The following is an 18,719-nucleotide window of genomic DNA, read 5'->3' as shown; positions in this document are numbered from 1 at the left end:
CCCAACTTCACCCGGATTTTCCCTTGAACCCTTGTCACTTTTTAAGGAAGTTCGTTTGGTTGTTTTGTTCGGAGCCTTGAACCCCGTGAGAGCAGAAGTGGTATCTTCCTCATTTCTCTCTTCCTGGGTCAGGATGGATGAGCATTAAGCGTCTGTCGTCTGAGGAATAAGCACGCTCGTTGGCTTTTCCATGTGCCAGGTAAGAGCATGGCTCTTGGTAACCTTCACAACTCTTAACCCTACCTCCCTGGTGGCAGGGATGGGACCAGGGCTTCTCCTTCTGTCTTTTCTCTGAATGACCTGTCTTCATCCCACCCCTTATTCCAAATGAGCCCCCAAGTGTGTTCTTTGTGAGCCATGTGAAGCCACTTGCTCAGTAGTGATTTTGGTTCTGTGGATTCTGGCCATGAGCCTGTGGCATTTGGAATGAGAAAAATGGAATTTAGGGAAACCTAGTTTTCCATCTAGGAGTTTTTTTTTAAGTAGGTAAACAACTGTAGGTAATTTAATTTGTCTGTTAATGGTGCACATGGATTTACTAAGCAGGAAAATGTCGCTAAGTTGTGGACACATACTGCATACAATTCAATGAGAATCGGCCTCTGATGGGTAGCAATAAATGTCAAACTGTTCAGCATTGATTGTTCATGAAGGAATATTGCTTAACAAAGACTAAAATGCCTTTCTGAGGTTATTCTATTAGCCTGGCTTTAAATCTAAAAGGAAATAGGAACACCCACTCACCCTGTGCCTCCCTGACCCTTGTGGTTGGAGGTAGGGGACCTGCTGGCATGGGGAGTGGATCACTTGGGCCTCTATTCTCAAACAGGTCCCTCTTGATGGCTCCTTAAACCACCATAGAGAAAGGAAGAATGCTTAAAAGCCTCTAGTGGCTTCCTAGAAGATCCTGTATTACCTGTCCTGCCTGCCTCTTGGACCTAGGTCCTGCTATTCTGCTCTCACTCACTTCCCTCCAGCTAGGCTCTCCAAATCCTCCAGGATGGTCCTGCCTCAGACCTTTGCACTTCCTGTTCTCTCTGCCTGAGGTTCTGCTCTTCTTATCCAAGGCTGAAGCTCACCTCCGTCACACCTCTTCCCCGTCAGTCCCTAACCATGACATCACCCTTACATGTAACTATTTAGAATTGTCTTATTTATTTTTTCGTGATGTGTTCTCTGTCTCCCCACTAGAAAGTGAGCTTCATGAGGGCGGAGGTGGTATCTGTCTCATCCATTTCAGTCGCCCAGTGCCTAAAGCAGTTCACGGCACAAGAATAGGCTCAAACAAGTAGTGATTGAACAAGTGTGTTGAGTGAATCCCCGCAAAGTGATATAATGTACATGCATCTCAGAAAACGGCAACCTCCCCAGACATGAAAAAAATTCGCTTTGGCCTTCTTTCAAATAAGTCTGCCTTAAAAAAAAAAAAAAAGAACCCCATTGCCGTTGAGTCAATTCGGAATCATAGTGACCTATAGGACAGAGTAGAACTGCCCCATAGGGTTTCCAAGGAGCAGCTGGTGGATTTGAGCTGCTGACCTTTTGTTTAACAGCCAAGCTCTTAACCACTGCGCCACCAGGGCTCCGAGTCTGCCTTTCATAGCCTTTTTCTCCTTTACAACTTGAAGGAAGCAGGGTTTTCCAGGAGCGGCTGGTTCCTTTGACTTTGTAGACAACCTGATAATCTGGAGTGCTGGGTCAGGGGGCTGTCATGGCCGTGGCTGGGCTCTCCCGTCTGGAAACGGAGATCTTCTCCAAGGGCGGCGGTGGCTGGACACAATAGCTGCACACTCTTGAGTTTAGCTGATGAATAAGAGGACTTAAGTGAAGTGGAGAGTCACGGCAGTTAGCACAGTCTAGAATTTTAAAAAAATGGGATTCTTTCCCTTCATCACTGCGGATAGCCTATTGTTGTGGGAGACCTGGGTCAGGGAATAATTTTCTTATTCTCAGGATTGAAAACCTGTCTGCTTTTGCTAGCACTGAAGAAGTAGTAGTCTTTATTTAAAAAAAAAAAAAAAAAAAAGCACTGTGCAACTTGTGATAATTGAGGACAGGGTGGGATTCGCTGGTGCCCCAACTCCTTGGCACCACCTCTGCCCCAAGCTTGCCATGCCCAAGCAGGCTAACAAGGAGGTCCACGTCTGCTGGTCATGTTGCTGATTGATCACTTCCAAAAGAGCTGTTTTTGGGGATAATATCTGGGTTTTTTTTTTCTTCTTTCCAGGAGAAAGTTTTATGTTTGACCCTGAAAATCAGATGTTAACAAATATATGCTATGAAGTCATTTTGGCTGATTTAATCTCAACTTCCTGTGATTTCTCAAGCAGAGGTTTCAAGGTTGGGAGGGTCTCACGGTCTAACTCTGCCCCAGTCATGTTTGGGGTATGCTGCAGGGCCACCTGCCTCTCCTTGCACACCTCTCAGGGCAGGTGCCCTGCACCTCTGGAGGGGACCCATTTAGTGTTTGGGAACTGTGACTCGTCAAAGTCCTTCCGTAAGAAGGTCCTCATGGAAGCCCACGTGAGGCTCCAGACTCCAGTAGACGCGGTCGGAAACCCCACTCTGTGTACTAATTGCGAGATCCCAACCTGAGTCTCAGTTTCCTCAACTGGAAACTGGGGGAACAACAGTACCTGCCTCCTGTGCCTAGACCAGTTGCTGTGGAGTCGATTCCAACTCATGGTGACCCCACGTGTGTCAGCGCAGAACTGTGCTCCCTGGAGTTTTTAATGGCTGACTTGTCGGAAATAGTTCACGGGGCCTTTCTTCCCAGGTGCCTCTGGGTGGACTTGAACCTCCAACCTTTTGTTAGCAGCTGAGCACATTAACCGTCTGCACCACCCAGGGACTCCTCCTGTGACTGTGGTGAGAACTGAAGGACCATCATTCCCTCTCCTATCAACAGGATGTACAGAACAGCACACACAGGCACTCAGGAAATGATGGCTCTGTTTTTTCTCTTTTTTTTTAATTGCCCTGAAATCTGTTCCTTAAGGTGCCCGTGCACCATCCTTGGCTCTCCTGGGACCGAGGAGGTCAGGTCTGAGTCTCTCAGGAGCAAAGAAGGATCGTTGTGTCGCCTGGAGCCTGAGTGTCATGTCTTCTTACTCCACGCCCCTCCGAGCCCATCTGGTTGGTACATGCGGATGTCAGCATGGCCTCATGTTGCCACAGTGCCCACATGTGCTCTGAGACCCCTCTTTCTAGATCTCGTATTGCTAAGGCCATGTTTGCCCATCTAGGGGTCACTGATTCTGCTGATTGCCACTGATCCTTCAAGCCCCTTCTCAGGTGCTGGGGTGAAGACCTGTCCTCCCCCAAATCCTATATTGGTGCTCTGGGGTTCTGGGACCTCCACTGGGCAGGGTAACACTGGCTGCTGTTATGGATACACCCCAAAACCTCCATGTCAGAACACAGCAGTTTATATTTTTCCTCTTTCACAGACAATCCAATCAACATTGGAGGTAAGGAGTTTCCACGTAGAGACCCTGGCTAATGGACCCATCACCATTTTCAGTATGTGGTTCCCAAGGTCACCCTGGCCTTTGAAATCTAGCTGCCAGGAAAATAGAGAACAGAACAGGAAGTGGTGTACTTCATTTTGTCCAGGTTACATTGGCCAGAAGTCAGTCATGTGGTCCTACCTTGATGCATGTGAGCCTGGGAAAAGTCCCTGGCCAAGAAGCCACTTGCAGAAACGATCTGTGTCTTGAGAGGAGACGCAGTTGTTCGTTAGCAGCTGTCCCTGTCCCAGAGCGGATGTGGAAAAGACCAATGACTGAGGGTAGAATTTCCTCATTCATGCTAGCCCTTTGGCTGGTGGGCAGGTGCTTTTCGAGACTCCTTCATTCAGGGTGCGTTCTGCACTCCCTCTCCCCCAGCACTGGTCACCTGCACCTGTGATATTCTTGCCTCTGTCTTGGTTTCCTAGGGCTGCCACGAAGTCAGGGCTAGGAGTGCAAGATCAGGGTGTCAGCCTTGTTAATTCCCCCTGAAGCTTTGAGGGAGAACCTGCTCCATGCCTCTCTCCCAGCTTCTGGGAGCTTCAGGCGTTCCTTGACTTGCAGCTGCAGTGTCACATGACGTCCTTCTTCTGTCTCCTTTTCTCTGTATGTCTCCTCCTCTTTTATAAGGACAGCAGCATATGGGATTAGGACCCACCCTGCGGTTAAGAGCTCAGCTGCTAACCAAAAGATGGGCAGTTCAAATCCACCAGCCTCTCCTTGGAAACCCTAAGGGGCAGTTCTACTCATCCTATAGGGTCACTATGAGTCAGAATGAACTCGACAGTAACAGTTTTTTTTTTTTTTGGTTCTACTTCAGTATGACCCTATTTCCAAACAGGGTCACATTCACAGGTACAGTGGATGGGACTTCAGCATAACTTCTTGAGGGACACAGTTCAATCATGCCATTGTCCAAGTCACCAATAAAAACAGTCCACAGTACAGGACCCGGGCCATATGCCCTGACATGCCCAGGACCCCTCTTCATGATGACCTCAGTCCTTGATCCCACCCTCTGCTATGGTGGGGTAGCCAGCCACTGATCCTCTTCTTTGTCCTCGCTCGGCCTCCTATTTCTCCCTCTGATCCCCAGGGAAATCAAAATGCCCTGTTGAAACGCAGATACACTGTCGAATGCAGCTCTCCATCCCTGGCCTCTGAGGCAGCCGGTTCATAGGGAGCCCAGGCCGGGCACTTGTGATCACTGTTCCCTCTTCTAGGCTTTCCTGACTTCTTTTAAAAAGTAACATCCATGCTGAAATCAGGCTGGGGATCAATTGTCCATGACCTGAAGGCTTTAGCTTCCCCTTTCTCCACGGTTCCTCAGATGTCACATGAAAGGATCCAGCATGCTCATTTACAGGTTTTCTCTGGGCCATGTTGTGGACTGTGTGGGGCTGGAGACGTGAATACTAGTCGAGCGACCAGGGTCTGTCTGACTGTCTTTTTTTTAATCTGTCTTGGATGCCCGTTGTTAAAGGTGTCCCTCTTCTCTTCTGGGGAACTTCTCCATGACTAGGTAGACAGAAGAACCCCAACTTCTCTGTCAATCCCCCTGGTAGTGTCATTGCCCCTCACAGCACGCCTACAGCTCCTCCTTTTGACTGTGTCTTGCTCTGAATTGAATTTTTGAAAGTACTTTTTTTTTTTTTTTCTTTTTGGCCGTCCTTAATAATGGTTTGCTTCTCTTGTTGTTGTTGGGTGCCATTGAGTGGATTTTTGACTCTTAGTGACCCCATTTGACAGAGTAGAACTGCCCCATAGGGTTTTCAAGGCTGTAATCTTTACGGGAGCAGATCTCCAGGTCTTTCTCCCCTGGAGCCACTGGGTGGGTTCGAGCCACCAACTTTTTGGTTAGCAGCCAGGCGCTTAACCATTGCACCATCAGGGCTCCCTTTGCTTCTGTTACCTGTTGCTGTCGAGTTGATTCTGATGTATAGTGACTCTCAGCCCTTGTTAAAGAGAAGGTCATTTTAAGTCCAGGCCATTTATATCTATGCTTCCCTAGTAAGGTGTTCCTTCCTCTTTCCCATATTTTATCCACATCATCAATCGATTTATTCACTCAATGAATGTGCCAGTGTGTGTGTGTGTGTGTATGTATATGTCTGACACCCACCATATTCTTTTAAAATCTCTTATCTTTGGAAACCACACTGGCTTCTCCAGCTCTGCCCTCTTTTCCTTACAGGATCTTCCTGGTTGCACAGACAGAACAGCATTTTTGAGAGTATCTCCCTCTTTTACTGAGTTGTCTGCTGCCTAGACTCTTGTGCCCTGGAATCCTACCTTTCTTTACTCCAAGTGTTTTGAACCCTGGCCTCCTAAAATTTAGGATACACATTGGGTTAATGATAAATCACAAACATTTATGAGGTTTTGAACAATTGGCAGGCAGTGTGCTAACTTATTAATTGGATTTACTCCTCTTAACAACTTTCTGAGGTGGACACTGATTTTGTCCTCTAGGGATAGGGATCTGAGGTGTTAAGTAACTTCTCCAGTGTCACGCCGGAAGTGCTGGAGCCTGGATTCACTCCCATGCCTCTCTTATCCTAACCCTGTGGTCATGACCACTGTCCCATGACCCTACCTTGTCCTGCTCAGCCAGTCTTGCTCTGAGTCTTGGGAACTCGAAGACAACATAATTGTAATTGTCCAAGACTCTTGTTTTTTTGTTTTAACTAGTTCCTCCTCATTAGTTAGAACTAAATCTAGAGTGAAATGTCCTCAAATTATATTCTCCATAGCCTGGAAAATGAAATTATCGTCAAGGTAGGTCAAGATCTTGTCAGAGGAATGAAAACAACAGCAATGATGTTAATGGTCCTACTCCTTGTGTGCATCCCTTGGCCCCTCCCATACTCTCTTCTCTTTGATTTGCACCTCTGTGCTTTGTAGACACTGAGGTGCCAGGTCATTGAGCAGGTGGGCTCCCTTTGGTGAGGTCAGCTGACCTGCAGAGGGTTGTGGTCCTCCTCTGCAATGCATCAGAGTCCCAGCCAGGACCTGGTCCAGTGTCTCAAGGCAAGACCTCCACCCTCACATTCCCATGGACACCTCAAATTCAGTAGGTTCCAAGGCACCTGCCCCAGCTCTCATATGATTATTGGCTTGGCGAGCAGTACCCCCATTCCTCCCAGTCAGCTGACCAGATGCTCAGGAGGTAGCCAAGGTAACTCCTTCCTGACAGTGTCACAGGGGCCTGACTTTCCCCCTTAAAAAAACTCTTGAATCTATACCCTTGTCTTCATACGCAATGTTGTATGTATTTCAGATCGTCGTGGTTCTCCCTCTTAAACACAGCATATATCCGGTTTCTCTCCCTTTAACCTACTCTCTTGTTCAAACTAGTCTTCCCCAATCCCCCAGAAAGGTCCATTTAACAAGTAAATCTGATCATGACACTTCCATGTTTAAAACAACCCAATGGTTTCTCATTGCTCTCAAGAAAAAGGCCACTGTATGATGAGACCCTGCATGATCTGGTCCTTGCCTGTGTCTGCAGCTGCTTCTCTTTTCATTCCCCCACACTTGAGTTCTGGCAGGACCGACTCCTACAGATCTCCCAAGATAACATATTTGTTCATTCCTCAGGGTTTTTGCATGTTCTACTGTCTCTATCTATAATGACCTTTCCCAATTTCTTTGCCTGGTGGATGCCTGGCTCTCTTTGGAAGCTGTCTCCCTGAACCCAAGTCTGGGTGAGATGCCCAGGGTGGACTCTGCAATACCCACCCATCCACCGGTGTGCCCACCACACTGTATCCTGCTTTTCTTTCACTGCTTCTCCTCCCATTATCATCTAGGAGACACTCATATACTTTGTTGAAAGAATGAATGAATGAACGAGTGTTCTGGAAGTCCAAATCAGCTCGGTAGGGTGTTTCCTTTTTTTTTTATTCTTTAATGTATCTAGAAACTCTTTTGTCTCATCCTTTTTCTTCACTGGGCTGTTCCACTCTTGTATCTTTCCTTCATTTCAAGGTCTCACCCAAGTCTCTAGCCATTCTTTTCTTTTCTTTCTTTTTTTTTTTTTTGGTATAGCTTTATTGATATATAACTCACATACATACAGTTCACCCATTTAAAGTGTACAGTTTGATGGATTTTAGTGTATTCACAGCGTTGGCCAACCATCACCACAATCAATTTCAGAACCTTCTCATCACTCCAGAAAGAACGCCTGTACCCTTTCGATAAGGCACCCACAGCCCTAAAGAAACAAAAAACAAACAACAGCAACATCCAGCCAGTTGACATCGGGTTTATTGCACCTTATTGTGACCTCATGTGTGTCACAACAGAACTGTCCTCCATAGGGTTTTCAATGGCCGTGCTCTTTCTGAAGTAGATCGCCAGGACTTTCTTCCGAGGTGCCTCATAGTGGGTTCAAACCACCAACCTGTTGGTTAGTAATTGAGTGCTTAACCATTTGCGCCATCCAGGGACTTCTCTGTCTCTATAGATTTACCGTCTCTGGACACCCTCTGTGCACCACCTGTCTGTTCCTTGTGTGATTCCTTTGAGCAAGTGGTAGACCTTTCTATTTTGCCTTCTCTTGGTCTTTTTAACAAAATCAATGTAGTGGCTCTTAATTTTCCTGGGACTGAGGAAAGGTAGGCTGTCTCTTATTTGTTATAAGGATTAATTACTTTGTATAGTGCTAGAAGGTTTGTAGAGTGGAAAATCAAACTATTGTTGGTTTTCTTTGGTTGTTGCAAATTAATGTCATTTTCTCATTTGTTTTTTCTTTTTCTTAATTTGGTCTACCTCATTAGCAAAAAATCAAATTTCAGAGGAAGATGTTATAAGCTTGCTTGTATCATATTGCCAGCCTGGAGAACCAGTAGTGAGAGGAGACAGGCTCACAGAGGCCGAGGCTGGCTGTGCGGAGGGTGCAGCTTCCATCCCGTCTAGACGCTCTCATTAGGTGGCAGCTGGCGTCACATTTATCCATCAGGAAGGTGAAGGGGATTCTCAGTGGACATGTGTCATAAACATTTTCTACAGTCACTTATCTGTTTTAGGCTACTTGGTCCTTGTGCTCCGCACACATTTCCTTGGTTCAGATAAAGGGCTAATACCGCTCATTTGCCTAAGAGGAAATATAACTACTAAATATAGAGAGCAGTGATCATCTGCTTTACTATTTAAAAATTACACACTGAAGTAAAGAGTCAGTTACCATTTTTGGTCTCTTGAATTGTAACAGATATTTAACACGAAATCTCCTGGCTGCCAAGGATACAAGGAACCAGTGTTTCCAATCATGTTGGTGGCATTCTAAATGGTTGAAATCCCTGTAGAAGACAACTGGTCAATACCTATCAAGAGTAATAACACGTTAAACTCGTTGACCCAGTAATTCTGCTTCTGAGAATCTATTTTAAGGAATTTATCCGAAGCATGAAAAAAGCTATGTTCGTGGAAATGTTCATTATAGCATCATTTAAAATGTCAAAAATTAGAAGAGAGATTGAGCTAAGTGTATGGCTTTGGGGTGTTGTATGGACCAGGTCTCCTGGATGGACAGGTGTGTAGTCAGTTAAGATGGTGGTTTTCAGGGCTGTGCATGAGAACAGAAGAGGAAAGCGAAACTGAACGTGGACCATGAAGAGACGCGCGCGGTGGCGCAACCAGAAGAAATACTGACGTGATTATTGCTGGGGGGGTTTGAGGTCATAACGTTGTGGCGGCTTCTTGGTTTCTCTTTTGTCCATATAGTTTGCAATGGACGATACTACTTCCATAATAATAATAAAAAGGAATTAGAAAACTCAACCCCAGGCACATCTTATGAAGGTCAAACTTTCTGCTTTGTTCTTAGAGGACCTTAAGTGAAGACCAAAGATGTAGGCATAAACCAGCAGAATGGACATTTTCCCCGGCGTTTCATGGAAAATGACAATTTTCCCCACTCCCTGAAACAAATCTTGACTAACTTTGATAGTACAGCAATTAGAACTTTGGCATACAATCTCTCTTCTTCAACTCCTATAATTAGTGGTCTCCAATTATATGAATCAATTTCAATTTCTATAAATCAGATGATTTAGAGAGAAGGCTGTTCAATTTCCTTTTCAACTGTAGGGCTTCAGCAGCAATAAAACTCTCAGCTTAAAACATCAGGATGCAACTTGCTCCAGAAATATTACCCGGCTTATGTAGGGCTTCTGCTGGGAGCCACAGCACTCACAGGTAGATTTGCTAGGTTATCTGCCTTCACTGGATCCTATTCAGTTCTTCTTTATGGGATCTGACATCTATTTACACATCCCTCCTCAGCCTGGGTGAAGAGCACTAAGGACTACCTGGTCCTCGGACAGACAGCCCCAGCTTGGACGCATATTTATCTATGGAGTGCTATTTGGTGTGCACACTTAGTGCTTACTTTTTCTTTTAATCCTTCAGGGCATGACGATGTCAGTGGCTTTTTCAGAGGCCTACACCCCAAAGCATGGCCCAGTGCTGCAACTGGACTCCTTTAGCTTGGCTTCAGGAGATGCTCATTGCATCCTCCTGCCTTGTGGGCTCTGCTTGAATTAATTCCTGATCCATCACTGGAACTTAGAGATTTTTTTTTATCTCCCTTAGTCCTTTACGTATGATTCTCTTTCATTCCACAAGGAGCAAGTCTTATTAATTTTAAAAATTCAAAAAAGGAAAATCACTTAGTTCTTTTTAAAAAAAATCTGAGGATCTCAGCAGACTCGTGGTGGTGTTGAATCATGGAGACACTTTCACGTGGCGTTAGCTCTGACCCCCTTGCTGAAAGGGAAGAAAGTTGGGGGCAGAGGAGAAGTTGTGGGGCGTGCCAGTGGAATCCAAGCTGAGTGTGCTGGGCTGCGGGTGTATGGCCTCCCACGCTTTCTTCTCCCCTTGGAGAAGATAAGTGGCTGGGCTCCTGCTTGCTGCTAATGTGGTTTTTAGCAAGATGTCTCCTTTTCATCGGAGATTGGCTTACTGCTTTTATAGTACTCTTAAATTCAGCTTCTGTTGAATTATTATTGTTCTGCGTTTTATATATTACATCCAGTTCCCACATTAGAGTCTCATTAAGTGCTGAGGCTGCTAACTGAGGTTTCCTGACAGATAGATCATGGAAAATCAGGACCCTGTACACTGGTCTACCCAAGGTATTACCAAGACCCTTGCCATGTGGGATTGCTGGAGCAGAAACCTTCAGAACCAGAGCTGAAGATCTTGGTCGGAACCTAGGGCTGTCAAGTGTGTCAACAAGACTATCCCTCAGACCTTAGAGGGGACAAGGCCACCTCTCATGGGGTACTTGGTTAAAATAGAACACAAAAACTTGGGCTATGTTACATTCATGTAATACTTTGTAGCCATTAACAGTCATGTATTTGAAGAATAATAACATCAAAACGTAATATTATGTTAAGAGAAAAATGGAATATTAAACTATAAGCAATTTCTATTTTATTTATCTATGAATACATACTTGAATATATATATATTCTAGACATATTTGTTAAATAAATATGTTTAGAAAGAAGTATATGAAAGTATTATCCATATTTATAATCAGGTGGTAACATTAGAAGTAATTTTGATTTTATTTAAACCTTTCACTCTGTTCCAAATTTTCAAACAAACATGGAATACTTTTATAAATAAAATGTGTAAGTTTTTTTGTTAAAGGCTAAAGAAGTAGAGCAAAGTCAGAAGAGGTAACAGGATACCTAGTGGTATGTTGCTCTGAGTCATGTCTTGTGGGCTCTCACAGTGCCTGGATCCCGGGAGGGTCGGAGTTGGGTAAAGCATGTGCTTCGAACCTGCGTGTTCTGTGGAGACCCTGTAAGTACCTCGCACGTTTTTAACCACATTGGGAGGTTTCTAAGGATCTTACTCAGTTCAAGTGTGTGTGAACTAGCAGAGGAAAAAGCTGATTATTGCAGGATAAGTGCCATTGCTAATTTTTTTCTTTTTTAACCAAACTGACTGTTCGTTTTGTTGCTGAGTAAACACTGTCTTTACGTTCATCCTTGTGTAACAAGCCAGAGGATGGTGGGGAGGGCTCATTGTGACCAGTGGGAGAAGGTCCTGTCAGGCAGGTTTTCCTTAATCGGGAAGAAAGACTCATAAATAGCCAAAATTAGCACTTGCGAGTTGACAGACCCTTTCGTCTCTGGGAGGGGCTGTGGACATTGTTCATGGTTGCTGGTTGCCATCTAGTCAGCTCTGACTCATGGCGACCTTGTAACAGCGACCCACGTAACCTGGTCCTGCGCCATCTTCGTGATGGCGGGTGTGTAGCATTGTTTAGATACCATTCTACGGATGAGGAAATGGTGGTCTGAGGAGAAAAAGGCCTTGTTCACAGCCCGTGGTGGACCCCCAGTGGAAACAGAACCTGGATCGCTGGGTTCAAAATTACTTATCGTGGGACAACTTTCTATGTCTACCACAGCCCTCTCTTGCCATACTGATAACGTTCAACACTTAGATAAAGAAACTTGTGCGCCGGCCAGCAGCGGGCATTTGCTTCCTTCTCCCACATAGCCTTCCTATAAGCAGAAATAAGGAGCCATTGTTATCCAAAGGGCACGCTCTCCTAAGTGTGTCCTGGGACTCCCGAATTGTGGTGTCTTTTGCTATGACACAATACCGGGAAAGGTCAAGTATTCGGGATGGCCCACTAGAGAATTTTTATTTTGGTGTAAGAAAAGAAGGGCTTTTAAATTTTAAAGTGAAAAATTTGGATTTGGAAGGAAAAATGCAAAAGTTGGTAATAATGAAGACTTTGTCAGGCTCCCCAGCCCAGTGACTAATGGGCCAGACGCTTCTTGGGCGAAGCCACCATTGGGGGTGTTATCAGGGAACAGAAGTGGGCAGGCACTGGAGACGTGGACTCTGGGGGGAGGTGTAGGGGGCAAAGATGCATAGTTCGATCAGGAGTATTTAATTATTTAATTATGGCTCAAGTAGGTAGCAAGCATTTCAGAGGTATGACCTGGCTAGAGGTGATGATGTTACCTTCCCAAGAATAAGTGGCCAGCTGCGTCCTGACTCGAGGTGCAGGGTATCCCGGATGGGTACAGTTGGCCTCCCCATTGTTGTTGTTAGCTACCCCCCAGTCGGCCCGTCACGGTGACCCCATGCACGATGGAATGAAACACAGCCCAGTCCTGCGCCATCCCCGTGATCAGTTGGGGATTGGACCATTGTGATCCATAGGGTTTTCACTGGCTGATTTTTAGAAGTAAATCGCCAGGCCTTTCTTCCTAGTCCATCTTAGTCTGGAGGCTCTGCCGAAAGCCGTTCAGCATCATAGCCACATGCAAGCCTCCACCGATAGATGGGTGGTGGCTGCACATGGGGCGCATTGGCCAGAAACTGAACCCAGGTGTCCTGCATGGAAGGCGTGAATTCTACCACCGGACCACCACTGCCTCCTTTAAACTCCGTTACCATGGCAACTAAGAGAAGCGACTTTCCGAAAGAGCAGCGTCCGGGGTAGTGTTCCTTTAATGGCAGAGGTGGGCAAAATAAGCCAGGAAGCCTTCCATCTCATGTTTAGTACGTACCTTTTTCTGGGTCAAAATGGTTCTTCCAAGTTTGTCTTCCTGGGTGTGGGAGCTTCTGCTGGAAATGACGCTGCGGAGTTTGTTGGGGGGGCTGCAGGGTCCCGCTCACGGTATCAGGTCCATACAGGTACCTGGTGATACAGTGCCAATCCGTCGCTAAAAACAGATTCCGTTTGTTATGATTGCCTAGAACAAAGGGAAGGGGCACTCGGATCAGCCCTACTTCATCTGTGTGTCTCCTGCCCTCCCCCTTCCCAGTATCCAGTTTGTCTTCTCTTTCAAACGGATTTTTCATTTAAAAATGGGGAAGGAAGGAACCTGAATACCACTGAGGAGAGAGACCCATGTACTAAGAAAAATCCTTTTGCAACAATAGGTGCTGGGAATCATGGTTTCTTCTGTGTCTGTCCCCCAAACCAGTCAGGGCTGAATAGGATTGTATGACTTCCATCAGAGTGTGTGGGGTCCTCTCTCTAGGTCTGCTGCAGGAAGCCAGCAGTTTTTGTTTTTTAAAGTACTATTTCAAAATATACAAGGCATTAGTCTTTACAAAATCCCGTTAGCCATAGTTCAACTATACATTCCTTGATCAGCCTTGTGTTTTCCCCCTGACTTCCGCTACAGTTTGTTGCCCTGGATTAAGTACCAGAACACACCGATTGATTTCCCTTTGTCTAAGTCTACCTTCCTTTGCCTTGTTCCCCAGTTGGATGGATGTACATAGGGGGTGGGTCCAGAACATTGGTTGTGTCTGGGGTAAGGGTGCATGGGGGTAGGAAGGTTGAATCGTGCAGGGACATGGCGTATTAATAAGACAGAAAGTGCTCTCTGTGTCTTATCTGCATAAAGAAAGATAAAGCCCATGTAAATAACATGTGTGTTTCCCATATGAATGTCCCCTTTCTCTCCATTTCTGCCTAGGATTAGAAATTTCGTTTTTATTATATGAGACATTGGACACACGCCAACAAGTTTTTCTTTTAACTTGATATTTTGGGCTCTGATCTTTGTTAGAACTACAATGGCATGTATCTCGTCCAGTCAGAGGTCATTTCTATAGCTCTTTTCCCTTCCCGTCATTTCTGGGGAATGTTTGTTTTCAAAACAAAGAATTGGGTTAAGACTTAGGTATCATATATCAGAACATATTTCAAGCTGAAATTAAGAACACTCAAACCTTCCTTTTAAAGGTCAGATATTATTTATTATTATTATAAAAATGATCTGTGATTTATGAATTTAACTTCTCATAAACCTTCTCTGTAACTGAATACGCAGTCAGAGGCTTAACATTACATTGTTTTCTTTTGACAACGTATCCACGAGACCACTGCAGCTGTTCCTTTACTCACAATAGCAGATTAATTAACACAATCATATGCTGTTGGCTCCCACTCAATGAGGGGGTCTGCAGTGGGATAGATAGGTAAACCCTTTAAACGTGGCGCAGATAAAGCATATACTATGGTAGACTCATAACTAGCCAGTTTTGCGTCTGACTAGCCAGCCCTATCAGGAATGGTTCACAGACCGCAGACCCCGTGAGCCTGAATTTCAAAGTCAGCCACACCTATTTCAGCGCCATAATGCCCAACATTTGCAAGACGCAAAATATGTAAAAGCAGAAGACCTCTCAGAAATCAGCAGCTTCGGTTAAAATAGCAGTCAGTCTGCCGCCAGCATTTTGAGTCTGCAGTATTTTTTTGAAGTTCAATCATTGCTTTCCTTAAATATCTCCCTTGCTATTACTCACTTTTTTTTTTTGCCTATCCCTCAGTGCAAATAGTTCTGGTCAGCCGCCATGACTTTGGTTCTTAAGTACTAGAAGATTTTTCTTTCTTCTGCGTGTGTACTGATGAAAAGGTGTGTGACTCTATCTCCCTCCCCTGCCCAGACACCGGCAGCAAGTGTTCATTGGCAACTTCAGCTGACATTTTAGAGAACGCCAAACCTTTGTTAGAGAAAATGTAAGGCTTTGCTTTAGGAGCAGGCGTCCCCGTGTTGAGAACGAGGTAACCAGGCAGTGGGCTGAATAGAATTTCTTTCAGACTTTTTTTTTTTCTAATGTCCATTACCTATGCAACTCTAATTTACTTTTGTTGTTTTAACTAGCACGGAAATTGAAAATGGGCAAGCTTTGCTGGATTAGAAGGTTCATTTTATAGACACATAGACCACGGGAAGGAAGAAAAACAAATTCATAACAGAGCGCCTTTTAGAGCATCCAGGTGATAGACGTTCAGACTCTCTCATATCACTCGCTGCATTTGGGGTAGGACTGAGGTTTCTTTGGGGCCATCTCGGTCCTTAGAAATTCAAAGTTTGGCCAAGCTTGGTCATAGAGGTCCTAGATACTTAGTCTAGGACTAACAGCTCCAGGCTGGATCTGGAATCTCTGTGAGATCCAGTGGGATAGGTCTCAGAGGCAAGGACCTTTGATTCTTATCCCAGCAGTGCCACCATGTTGTGCTGGGACCTTCATCACTCTCACACCCTCCGTTTTTCCATCTGCCCAATGGGAGGATATTAAGCTGTTCTCTAAACTCCTTCCCAGCTTTGCGCTTTAATGACCCTCCTCCTACTGCTGTGGGGTGTTGGTCAGGACATGGGACTGAAGGTCCACCCTCTCAGGCAAAGGCTTAGACTTTTTTGGAAAAAGAACGTCATGATGTTAAGATCTCTTAATTTCCCCTTAGTGGTTGTTCCCAGTACCAGATTCTGTCTGAGAGGTCCCCACCATGTCTAGGAAGTTCTGAATGTCAAATATCAGGTAGAGATGATGGACTGAGCATCTCCATTACAGGATAAACTCAGATTTTCTATGATTCCCTTGTGCTTGGGGAGTATGGAAACACTTCTTCGACCCACTGAGAGAGTAGTTACCCAGCAGAAGGAAGGTGTTTGAGTTCTGTTCCTTGCTCCTCGACCCCACATTAGTCTGATTTACTAAAATAAAAAAAATCTTTCTTAAAGAAGTCTAGAACGCATAAATAATTAGTTGTACGTAGAAACATTATTTTGAAAAATCAGAATATTTCGTTCCGAATTGGAAACAGGATTGGCTTGTAAATCTGTGCAGACAGACAGACAGAGGGGAGACAAGATGTGGAGATGACTTTCAGAAGACCCCTGGGGAGGAGCAGTTATGACTGGGCCGCTAAAGCTAAACACCAGTGTCCCCACAAGTGTACGGCTTGCACCGTGGAGCAGCTGTCGTCCTCAGAAGGCCTGGACACCTCGCAAAGTAGCCGACATCCTCCTATGACTTAGAGATTCATGCAATTCTTTACCCTTCTTCAAGGTGGATTTTGAAGGCCCCTGGGTAAAGCTGGGATGGATCTGCAGTCTGGAAGGTGTGAAAATTGACTTAACCTGATTTCAGATAAAATGCAAGCAATGGTGATACTTCTGACTCATCCCACATGAACTCTGGGACATTTCTAGCAGTGGGGATGGATCAGTTCCTCCGTCCCTCCATCCTTCCATAGTTCTGTCTTTTCATCTCCCTCATAGCCCAAGAGTGGGAGACGGTGGCATAGCCCAAAGTTAACTTCTAGAACCTTTTGGAGGGCCTTCTTTAAGAACACTGAGAGGCCCCTTCAACAGTATGCCACCAAGCACATCAGAATGTTTTGTGGATGTTTCCTAGATTAGATATTATGGCTAAAAGCTGTTCAGCAGGTGACTGTGCTCTAGGCCAAAAGCCAGAAGCCTTTGGTTCTGACTAAGCCATTTTTCTAGTATAGGGACATTGAGTAAGCTATGTGAATTATTTGCACTTCATTTACTACATGACTTAATTGGGCTAACTACTTGCCATGCCTCCTCACAGAAGGATGTGAGAGTCAAGTGAGATATTGGCCATGAAACATAGGTAATCCTGTGTGAGATATCGTGAGTGAAGAACTTCTGGCAGTTCAAAGAAGGGGATCAGCTCTAGGAGAAGAAAGAAGCTTTGTTTGCTGGGTCTCCGGGGCCTGGAGCAGTACCTGGTACTTAATCAGCAGTCAATAAATATTTGTTGAATCAATGAATAATAAACTATTATGTGTAGGATGCCGTGCTGTACTAAGAAAGGAGAATGGAGAAGGGGACCTGGAAGGAAACTAAGTAGTCTCTGAACAAACAAGTAGGCACACTGGTGTATCAAGTGGAGAGAGAGGCAGTTAGTTGTCTATAAAGTTGTAGAATCACGGGATATAGAGGCAATACACCTTCTGCTCACTTATAGACTATCTCGTTATCTGACATTTTGCATTTACGACAATAGTAAAAAATCTACTGTCAAACTATTTTGCACATTAATGACACATCTCTAGCAGTAACGAACGCAGAGGTGCAAGGTGAGAGTAATGCTGGGCCATGATTCTCAATGGTTTGGCAGTTATGTAATGATGTAACTTGGTGATTATGTTATGATGTTATTTGGCTATTATGTAATGATGTAGTCATCCTCCATTTTGTGATCTAGTGTGGTCTTCCTCCATTTTTGCATAACACTGATTTTGCATAACGTCCTTGTCTTTGGAATCTGACCATATCAATAAGGGAGGAGAGAGTGTATGCAATTACATTCTCTCATAGACATATATGGTAGATGGGGAAACTGAGGCCCACAGGGCAGAAGGACTTGCCCAAGGTAGCACAGCCAAGCCAGAACTTGGGAACAGTTTCCTAATTTAGTCTCATCCTCAGGCATGCATCATGGGGATCTCTGGTTGAAGAAAATCCCCTTAGCTCCTACAGTCCAGTTGGATTGGGATTTGCTGTTGAGGTGGTGGGCTGGGTCATGGCAGGGCAGGTAAGGTGTGTGCTCATGGGAGGAAGACGCAAAGCTGAAGAAGTCACAGCGAGAGACACCATTGAGGTAGAGGAGGAAGGCTGGCCTTTTTTTTTTTTTTCAGGATGACTCTGACACATAGCAACCCCGTGTGTGTCAGAGTAGAACTGTGCTCCATAGGGTTTTCTTTCTTTTTTTTAAATTGTGCTTTAAGTGAAAGTTTACAGTTCAAGTTAGTTTCTCATACAAAAATTTATACACACATTGTTATGTGACCCTAGTTTCTCTCCCTACAATGTGACAGCACACTCCTCCTTTCCACCCCGGATTTCCCGTTTCCATTCAACCAGCTGTGGTCCCTTTCTGCATTCTCATTTTGCCTCTGGTCAGGAGCCTCCCATTTAGTCTCATGTATCTACCTGAGCTAAGAAGCATGCTCTTCACGAGTATCATTTTTATGTCCCATAGTTCAGTCTAATCTTTGTCTGAAGAGTTGGCCTCGGGAATGGTTTTAGTGCTGGGTTGACAGAGAGTCTGGAGGCCATGTTCTCTGTGGTTCCTCCAGTCTCAGTCAGACCATTAAGTCTAGACTTTTCGTTAGAATTTGAGTTCTGCACTGTACTTTTCTCCTTCTCCAACGGGGACTGTCTGTTGTGTTTGCTGTCATGGAGGTCATTGGTGGTACCGGGCACCATCTAGTTCTTCTGGTCTCAGGCTGATGCAGTCTCTAGTTTTTGTGGCCCTTTCTGTCTCTTGGGCTAATACTTTCCCTGTGACTTTGGTTTTCTTCATTCTCCTTTACTCCAGGTGGTTGGGACCAATTGATGCATCTTAGATGGCCGCTTGCAAGCTTTTAAGACCCCAGATGCCACTCAC

The 18,719-nt window shown here is 45.0% G+C and overlaps 1 protein-coding gene across 2 annotated transcripts in view; it reads left to right on the top strand.

Moving 5' to 3' along the window:
* The window catches only part of ZNF536 (zinc finger protein 536), a 294,926-nt gene that overhangs the window by 26,357 nt on the left and 249,850 nt on the right, over positions 1-18,719 (top strand). The window lies entirely within an intron of this gene.

The sequence above is a fragment of the Trichechus manatus genome, unplaced genomic scaffold (genome assembly GCF_000243295.1).
Source record: "Trichechus manatus latirostris isolate Lorelei unplaced genomic scaffold, TriManLat1.0 scaffold00014, whole genome shotgun sequence".
Classification (NCBI taxonomy): Eukaryota; Metazoa; Chordata; class Mammalia; order Sirenia; family Trichechidae; genus Trichechus; species Trichechus manatus.
This window is presented reverse-complemented; position numbering and strand designations above follow the sequence as displayed.